Raw genomic sequence first — 9,986 nt, 5'->3', positions numbered from 1 at the left:
TTGTAAAAAAAAAAAAAAAAAAGTTTTAATACCAAGTGATTTTGACTAGAACAGGTAGAAATAATGTGTATTATGTACTATTAACACGAGAAGTTTTAGTTTAAGAGGCAAGTTCCATGCCATTGAAGCTGTCACAGCAGTCTGTATCCTCAGTACGTCAATATGTGCGTCTTTTCAGAATTAGACCACCCTTAATAGTAACTTGGTTTTGCCTTGCACATTGCTAGAAGGCTCTTGACACTCCTGGAGACAGCAAAATCAGAGTAGAATACAATTCCACTGAAGAATGTAGCTCAAATCAGGTTGTCAGTGCTGTACCTAAGACTTTTCAAGCATAACTTCCAAGTCTGGGATTGACCAGACAAATATAGTAGAGAGGAGAACCTCTTAAATGTCACAGAAGAAAGTTAGAAATCTAAAATATTATCTCTATTAGTTTCGTTAAATTCCAGGTATATATCGGAAATAATGAATACCAGGCACTTGAATATCCTTATGCACTTATGACATAACTGAACACTCCTTATTTAAACTTGGATGGTGCAAAACCAGGTAATGATTGGGGATAAGCTTATAGCCTTTTTGAGGTGAGATAATATTTGATTATTTGTATTGATGTGTTTGTGCAAGGTTAAGGAAAAAATGTCATTACATGAGCGCTAAGGATCTTTTAGTAGTATTTTGAATCTTCAGCATGGTTCTTGGAGAATTCTTACAACTGGTTTGCAGACCTCTGTATAAAGCATGCGCCCTAAACTATTTTAATTTAAATGAGTAATATATGTATGAGGCTTTGGGAGTAAAACACAGATTATCTTGTGTATCCAGACTTTTGGCACATGATTTACGTACCTAATCTTTTCCTTCCGAGGTTTTATATCTTAAATTTATCCTGACTCCTTCCCCAGTTGTGTCAAACCTGGCAGATTTCATGTACCTTGCAAGGTGTGCCGGACCCACTGTCTACCAAATGCTTTTGATGTTTGTTTCAATGGCATATGGTAACGTTCTGTTATACTTGAAAGAATTTTTGTAAATGTAAATACTGTTGTTGATTCTGACAATGTACTGTTGTTGAGTGCAGGATAAGTTTTTTTTTTTTTTTTCTTACTGTTAATTTTAATTCGTTACGGGAAACCTTGGGCCAGTTATGCATTACAGTAAATAAAATTACATAGTCCTTTAGTACTCAAATAATTGGGCGTAAGGTTGAGGTTTTAATCTTGGGCTTTGATGGCCATGATTTTATTTATGGTAACCACATGTGCAAGGCATGGCTGTATATACTCGAGTCCGGATGACCTGTTCATCATCAGTAAATTTTTGTGTGGATACCATGAAGTTTACAAATTTTGAGTCCTGTGACTGAGCCATACCAATCCTTTCCAAAAGAGACTGGAAATAATTAGTAGGACTAAATCTCGGTGTTCAAAAGTTTATTTGTTATTTGTGGAGACTGTAATACAAAGCATAGTAAGTGGCTCTCCTTAGGGTTACTTAAGGTTCTTTGCAGTGTGCCTTGGCCCCCTGTTGCAACCCCTTTTGTTCCTATTGTACATCTTTTCATATTTGCTTTCTTCCTTCTTGCATTCCATACCCTCCTAATAATTGATTCACAGTGCAACTGCAATATTTTCCTCTTGTTGCACCTTTTACTGTCAATTTCCATTTCAGCGCTGAATGACATCTTAGGTCCCAGTGCTTGGCCTTGGCTAAATTCTATGTTTAGTTCATTCACAATGAATGGCTAACTTCAATTTCCATAGGTCAACATGGCTATTTTTTTTATTTCTGTGTATTCGATTTTGTCCAGCTAGTTGAGGAACTGGTGGCCTGTAGTAGTCAGCAGCAGCGAGTTCCTGAGGACGGGATCTTTAGTGCACCAAGACCTATTGTGTCTGAAGTTTACAGGGTAGTGTTCTTGGTCCACTTGTTTTTTAGTGTATACAAGTGATTTGGTTGTTGGCCTGGAAAACAATATTTTTCAGTATGTCTTACGTTGCCACGCTTGTGGGTGTAGTGAAGTCTCATGAGAACTCGTGCTGCCCTTCAGCCTCAGTTGGGACATGGACTGAATCAGGGGAATTGTTGTAGTCAGTGGGGTATGAGGCTGAATTCCAGTAAAACTAAAAAGCTTTATCAGCAGATCTCGTACCTATTCTATGTGCAACTTTGAGAAACATCTGAAAGTCCTCTCATATTTAGGTTGCTTGCCCCAGATGTTTTAACCAGAGAGAGAGAGATCTTAGGGGTAAATCCCTTTGTGATATTTTGGGAGATGAAGCAGATATTTCTGCTCTCATCTCCTTTTTAAAAGTCTACAAATATTTTAATAAAATTTAATAATTTTTTATCTATCTCATCATATATATATATATTTATTTATTAAGCATTTTCTTCATTAATCCATTCATTTCTCATATGGTAATTTATATATGAACCATTTTCTTCATACTCTTATTAACTCATTCATAATGTAATTTATTTATTTAATCTCCATTACGGCGCTGAATGGCTTCTTTGGCCCCAGTGCCTGGGCTTTTGCCCTAAAACTCATACATCCATCCTCTCATATTTATAATGCAACCTGTTCTAGGTAAATTTCACTTCCTTTACTGGAATAATGTTTTCTGATGTTGATGTTTGCTTCTGCCAGAGAATTGGCTCTAAATTTAGATAGTGGTTTGTGGTGGCAGGTTTCTGTTTCCTAATACTAGTATCATTTATGACTTGGACCATTGACAGATGGTCTCATTTGTCACTTTTTCATTTATTTCAACAGAGATCTTTCACATTCACCATTGATCTCTGATCCACTTTATCTGCCAAGAGCTAGTTAGTGGCCCTGTGGGCTTGTTCTATATGAGTAGGTTTCTTCTACTGAATTATGATAACTTTTCATGGTCAGTAGCAGATATTCCCTTGAGAGAAAGTGCCAAGGAAAAGGGAGTCCTAAGAGTTACTCATGTAACATTCCATGCTTTATAGAGTTTTTTTTGCATTTGTTGGATCACAAATGGTGATGGTTGGAAAGAAATGCAATTTAAGGCACTTTTGCCCCTCTGAACTGAATAGTTCAAGATTCTTCATAAGGAAAATAAAGGCTAACAAATGCCATGTGTACTATGTAGTAGCCTTGGGTTTACAGTGATTCTATCACAAGTTCACATTTAAAAGGTCTTTCAATGGATGTCTAGGTGCTTGGAATTTTTCCATGTATAGTAAATGGATTGCAGACCACAAAATAATTATACAACTAGATGTAAAATTCATTTCACCAATTTTAAGATTTCAGATTATATAACACCATACTGGTATTAGTTGACAGCAGTAGATTTTACATCCTTGCGCATTCTGTTTGATGCTGGGGGGAGACTGTTTTACCTTCATAGGCATTAGTTTACTTGATAATGGTATAGATATGAGAAGTTTCTGAACTAGCCTTTTGGTCATTTGGGAGTGAAAAGTTTTATAGACAGTAGTTTGTCTTATTGTAAAGGTGGTCTTGGTTTCATAAGTTTTTATGGCAGAAATATTTGAGATTGTAACTGCTACTGATGAAATAGCAAGGATGAAGCCAATTTAGTAATGCCAAAATATCCAAGAATCAGATTTGTTCAAGATCTACTTGGGATTATTATTAATAGGTGTTAGTTTTTCCAGACCTCTGAGTCTCGAGTAGACTCTTCTCGGGCTGGTTCTCAGGGATCAATCCTGAAAAAAAAAAAAAAAAAAAAAAAAAAATTAGACTTTATTTATTTGAAGAAACCCGTCTTATTTAAAAAATTTATGATTTTATTAATTGAAAAATCCCTGCTTTCCGCAAGAATATTTTTCATTTCTGAACTCCGCAGATAAATAGATCTTTGCTGGGTCCAATTTGGGCACTCAACAAGCAAATGCTGTACTGTCATGGGTGTTTGACATCTGTTACATTTCACTGGGTCAGCATGTGGTGTTGACATCAAGTGACCATGTGAGAATCTTGTGTGTCCTATACGTAGCCTTGCTAGGATCACCTCTTTTGCTCTTTCCTCCTGTGAGGATGTCCTCCATGCATAGACTTCAGTTTTTATATTTTTAAGTTTGTTTGTTGTTGGCACCGAGGCCCATTCTTCTTTCCAATCCTGGTAAATTAATGTTTTAATTGATTTTACCCAGTCTGACACTGGGGCATATGAAATTGTTGGAGGATAGTGCAGGCTAATTTGGCAGCAGAGTCTGCATATTCATTTCCTTTATTCCCACGTGTGCTGGGATCCAACATATTCCATTGATATTCCTGATTGGAGGAGTTGATGAATTTTTATTTGAATTTCCTGTACTATTTGGTTTCCTGATTTATACTGTCCTATTGCATCTATAGCGCTAGCGTGAGTCACTGAAAATTACAGAGACACTTGCTTTTGGCCTCAGATATCATATCTAGAGCCATCTGTATGGCTGTGACTTCAGCAGTAAATACTGATGATATTGAAGGTAGGCTTTTTTTACTTAACATATTTTTCGAATATGCAGATGCTCCTACTCCAACATTATTTTTGGAGCCGTCTGTATATATCATAAATTTGTCGCCTTTTCTTCTAATGTGCTCCAAAGCATGTTGGCGGTACATTTCCGTACTTGTCATTTGTTTTTTGAGTAGGTAAGACAGGGAGGTACATATCTTTACTCTATTTAAAATCCATGGTGGTGGCAATTCCATTGGTGGGTGAAAAATTGGATTCATATTATGTATGTTCATTATGTATCTAGCTCTTTTTGGGAAAGAGCTATGTACTATTAACTGCTGTTACTTGATTACAGTTTTGGAAGCAGTAAGTTGCAGGAGACGATCCCGCTTGCATTGAAAGACCTCTTTGTATTGTTATTAAATTACGGTGATGTTTAAGGGCAAAATACCTGCCTCCACCAAAAGTGAGTTTGGTTGGGGACGATCGGAAAGCTCCTGTGCACAATCGCACGCCTTCATGGTGCACTGCATCGAGAGATTTTAATGCAGTGATTCTGAGGCGGATGAATATATTGGACAGCAGTAATCTATTATGGATAAGACTGTTGCCTTATATATCATTAATAAAATGTCTCGCTTTGCTCCCCAATTAGTGTGTGATAACTTTTTTAATATGGCAAGGGCTTTGATGCCCTTGGCTTTAATGTATTTGATGTGCTCTTTCCAATTTAAATGTTGATCAAATATTACTCCTAGATACTTGATTTTTGTACAAAATTGTATTTCAGTGCTATAAAGATGCAGTTTGATTGTTTGGTTCTTCATCCACCTTTTGTCTTTGTAGAAGACGATTGCTTTTGTTTTATCAGTTGAAAATTTAAATCCAACTGAATTTGCCCAACTACATATATTTGAAATGGCAGTACTGAGAACTCTCTGAGCATGTCTCAGATTACTACTCGTATAGTAAATGACAAAGTCATCAACATATAAACTGTTTTTTACACCACTTGGTAAATTTATAGTAATGTCATTGATTGCTAAAGCAAACAATGTACAGCTCAAGACACTACCTTGAGGGATTCCTTCTTCCAGTTTATAGGTTACTGAGTAGGAATTTTCTACTCTTACTTGAAAAGTTCTGTTTGTTAAGAAGTTCTTAATAAATATTGGTAAGTGGCCTCTTAGTCCCTTGGAGTGGAGTTTTTGCATGATGTTATGTTTCCATGTTGTATCGTATGCTTTTTCTATATCAAAAAATATAGCTACTGTTAATTTCTTTTGTTCAAAGCCTTTTTTGATATGATCTTCTAAATGTGTTAAGGGATCTAGGGTTGATCTGCCAGCTATTGAACCAGATTGTGTTGGTGTTAAAATGGATTCTTTGGTTATTACATACGTTAATCGTGCATTAACCATTTTTTCTAAGATTTTGCATAGGCAACTTGTTAGAGATATCGGTCTATAATTGGATGGATTACTTGCATCCTTTCCTGGTTTGTTTATTGGAATAATTATGGCATGTTTCCATTTATCAGGAAAGACACGTTTTAGCCAGATACTATTGTAAAATTTTAATAAATATGATTTAGCTATAGGAGCTAATTTTTCTAATCATTTCAAATGATATTTTATCATATCCTGGTGCAGAGGGATGACAAGAGTTGATGGCATTATCTAGTTCATCCATGTTAAAAATATAGTTATATTCCAGGTCTTCAAGAGTTTCAAAATTGAGTATTATATTTTCTTTTTGTTTTCTGATACTTTGAAAATGTGTATCTAGGCTGGAGTAAGCACTGATGTTTTTCAAAATGTTTCCCAATTATGTTTGATATTTCATAAGTATCATGGTATATTTTTCCATTTAAATGTATTGCACTTCTTGGAGGTCTTATATGTTTTCCATTGATTTTCCTTATCTTTTGCCAGACATCCCTTGTGGATGTGTTTGAAGATATGTTTGAGACATATTCCTTCCATGATGCGATTTTTTCAGCTATTACCGTTTTTCTAAATTTGGCTGTATATTTGTTATATAGTGGTTTAATGTGGTTAACCCTCTTACGCCGATTGGACGTATTAAACGTCGAGTCAAAATGTCTCCCGTATGCCGATTGGACGTATCATACGTCGGCTCAAAAAAGTTTTTTTAAAAATTCGCGGAAAAATACTTATAGGCCTACCAGCCGAAAACTTTTGTATCACGCGCCTTGGGGGATACTGGGAGTTCACGGATCAAGGCGTTGTTTTGTTTACAATCGCTACGCAGGCGCGCAAGCGCGAATTTCTTTTTATCGCACTAAAAAGTATCAGTGACACATCTCGGAAATTATTTCGTCACTTTGACATAATTATTGCACCATTTTAAATTATCCTTTACATGAAGTATTATATATGAAAATGTGCGAAATTTCATGCACAATACAACTAAAAAATACTCATGATTGTAGCTATTATCAGTTTTGAAATATTTTCATATAAATAACGATAAGTGCAAAAATTTCAACCTTCGGTCAACTTTGGACTCTACAGAAATGGTCGAGAAACGCAATTGTAAGCTAAAACTCTTACATTATAGTAATATTCAATCATTCGCCTTCATTTTGCAACAAATTGGACGTCTCTAGCACAATATTTCGATTTATGGTGAATTTATGAAAAAACTTTTTCCTTACGTTCGTGCGATAACTCTTCCGATAAATTTTTTCGTGCGATTGTCCTAATGTTTGCACCCTTTTAAATTTGCCGTTACATAAAGTTTTATATATGGAAATGTGCGCAATTTCCTGCACAATACAACAAAAAACAACCCATGGTTGTAGCTTTTATCAGTTTTGAATATTTTAGATCATAACGTTAAGTGCAAAAATTTCAACTTTCGGTCAACTTTGACTCTACCGAAATGGTCGAAAAACGCAATTGTAAGCTAAAACTCTTATATTCTAGTAATATTCAATCATTTACCTTCATTTTGCAACGACTTGGAAGTCTCTAGCACAATATTTCGATTTATGGTGAATTTATGAAAAAAAAACATTACGTTCGCGCGGGTAACTTCCGAAAAAATCAGAATTTTTTTGTGCGATTGTCGAAATGTTTGCACCATTTAAAATTAGCTGTTACATAAAGTTTTATATATGAAAATGAATGCGTATTTCATGTAGAATACAACTAAAATAAAAAGACTGAAGGTTTGTAGTTTTTTCTCTTTTTTCGAAATATTTGCATATAAATCACGATAAATAGAAAAAAAACCACGTTCGGTCAAATTTGACTCTACCGAAATAGTTGAAAAACGCAATTGTAAGCTTAAAACTCTTACGGCCTAGTAATATTCTGTCATTTTTCTTCATTTTGAAACAAATTTGAAGTCTCTAAAACAATATTGTGATTTATGGTGAATTTTTGAAAAATATATTTACCTTCACTCCGCGCGCCGATTCGCGGCCGCAAGTCTCCGAAATACGTACATGGCATTATCCTAATATTTGCTCCTTTTCATATTAGCCTTTTTATAGAGTTTCATATATCAAAATGTGCGCAAATTCATGAAGAATACAATAAAAAATAATTGAAGGTTGTAGCTTTTTCCATCTTTGAAATATGTCCATATAAAAAATATATATATTAAAATTTCGACATTCGGTCAAATTTTAACTCGTCCGAAATGGTCGAAATCTGCAATTCTAATCTAAAACTCTTACAGTATCGTAATATTCAATCATTTGTCTTAATTTTGAAACAAATTGGAAGTCTCTAGAACATTATTTAGAATTATGGTGAATTTTTGAAAAATAACATTTTTTTACGTCCGCTCGTTACGAATTCGTACATCATTTTGTGATAAAATTTTCCGGTGTTGCTTTTATTGTTTTACAATGTATTATATATCAAAATGATCGCAATTTAGTGTACAATACAACGCAATAAAAAGTAACTGGTTAGCTTTGACCGTTTTCTGCACAGCGTGATTTGAATACAATTATGTATGAATTTTTCTTTTTTTTTGCTACCATATATCGCATTATTTACATATGATAATGATATTATTTTTCATTTCTGATGGTTGCATTCTAAACTTCAGGCAATGACAAAAAAAGGAGCCAAAAATGAACTCTTAATCTTCAAAAGTACGCGCGTTGTAATTTTTTGATTATTTTTTCCACTTCCGCGCTCATTCCAAACCAGGCCCGGCATACGGGAGAGTTTTATTTTGATTTTTAGGGCTCCGGCGTAAGAGGGTTAATTGTTATGTTTGTTATAACTATTTTGTTTAATATGTTTATACTATAGGGCATTTTGTTGAGTGATTTAAGGCGAGTTTTGAGTCTGTTTAGATTGCGACTCAATATATGTTTTATTTTACTTAATGTTGTTAATGTTGGATTCCACCATGGGACACGGGGATTTTGTGGAATGTGTTTTGGTTTTTGGAATACTTTTATCTGCAGCATTTATTATGAAGTTTGAGAAGGATTCACATGTAGTATTGTGATCTTCATTATGTGGGAATGGTGGTATGTTTCGTGTGTATAGGAAATATTTATCCCAGTTAGCTTTTTGGATATTATATCTTGTAGGTGGCAATATTTTGACATTACTTAAGTAGTTCAGAATGATTGGGAAATGGTCACTTGTGTATGAATCGTCTAGGACGTTCCATTCAAATTTCTCCGCTACATCATTTGAACATAATGAAATGTCAATTGAAGAAAAGGTTAGGTGTGTATTTGAAAAATATGTTGGAACTTCACTTTCATTGAGACAATACAGGTTGTGTTTCATTATAGTATTCTCTATGTTGATTCCGGATGTGTCGGTGGGGTTATTAATATCCCATAATGGATTATGTGCATTAAAATCTCCTACTATAAGTAGTGGTTCCTGTATACTTTTGCTAAAAAGTTCAGAAAAATCACTGAAATTTGCATTGAAATTTGGTTGGTTGGTTATATAAATTACAAATAGTAATTTTACTTTTATCAGGCATATACAGTTTAATTGATGTTATTTGATATGGCATAGATGGTATGTCAACAGGTTCATATGTAATGCTATTATGAACGTATATCTACTTGGGAATAGTATAGACATGCTTAGAAAGACTGTCCTGTGACATGCTTAGAAAGACTGCCCTGTGGTGTTTATGTGTAATACCCATTTAATAATAGATAGATACCCACCATATTGTGATGAAAGCCTAGTCTTTTTCCAGGCTTGGGAACACTTGAAAATGAAGACTGCTTTGAAGCTGTAAATGGGGATTACTGGTATGTTGTCAATATCTTTGTGTTTGTTTCCAGTAGCCTTTTTCAACAATTCAGAAGGTAGTGTTCTAAAAAAAACCTAGCTGTTCCAATGAAAACAAGCATTCATATTTCATGGGAAAACCTTGTAAATGAGGTGCTACTGTTTGTAAGCAGGAGGGTGTACCCGCTTCACTTACTGTACATTGGATTGAAATGAAGATTTGTGCTTGGTTTTTTTGGATTTAATCTCTTGATAGTGAAATGGTGGATAGCAGATCCAA

Source organism: Macrobrachium nipponense, chromosome 39 (assembly GCF_015104395.2).
Source record: "Macrobrachium nipponense isolate FS-2020 chromosome 39, ASM1510439v2, whole genome shotgun sequence".
In the NCBI taxonomy this organism is placed as follows: domain Eukaryota; kingdom Metazoa; phylum Arthropoda; class Malacostraca; order Decapoda; family Palaemonidae; genus Macrobrachium; species Macrobrachium nipponense.
The sequence above is the reverse complement of the archived record's forward strand: the minus strand, read 5'-3'. Positions refer to the sequence as shown.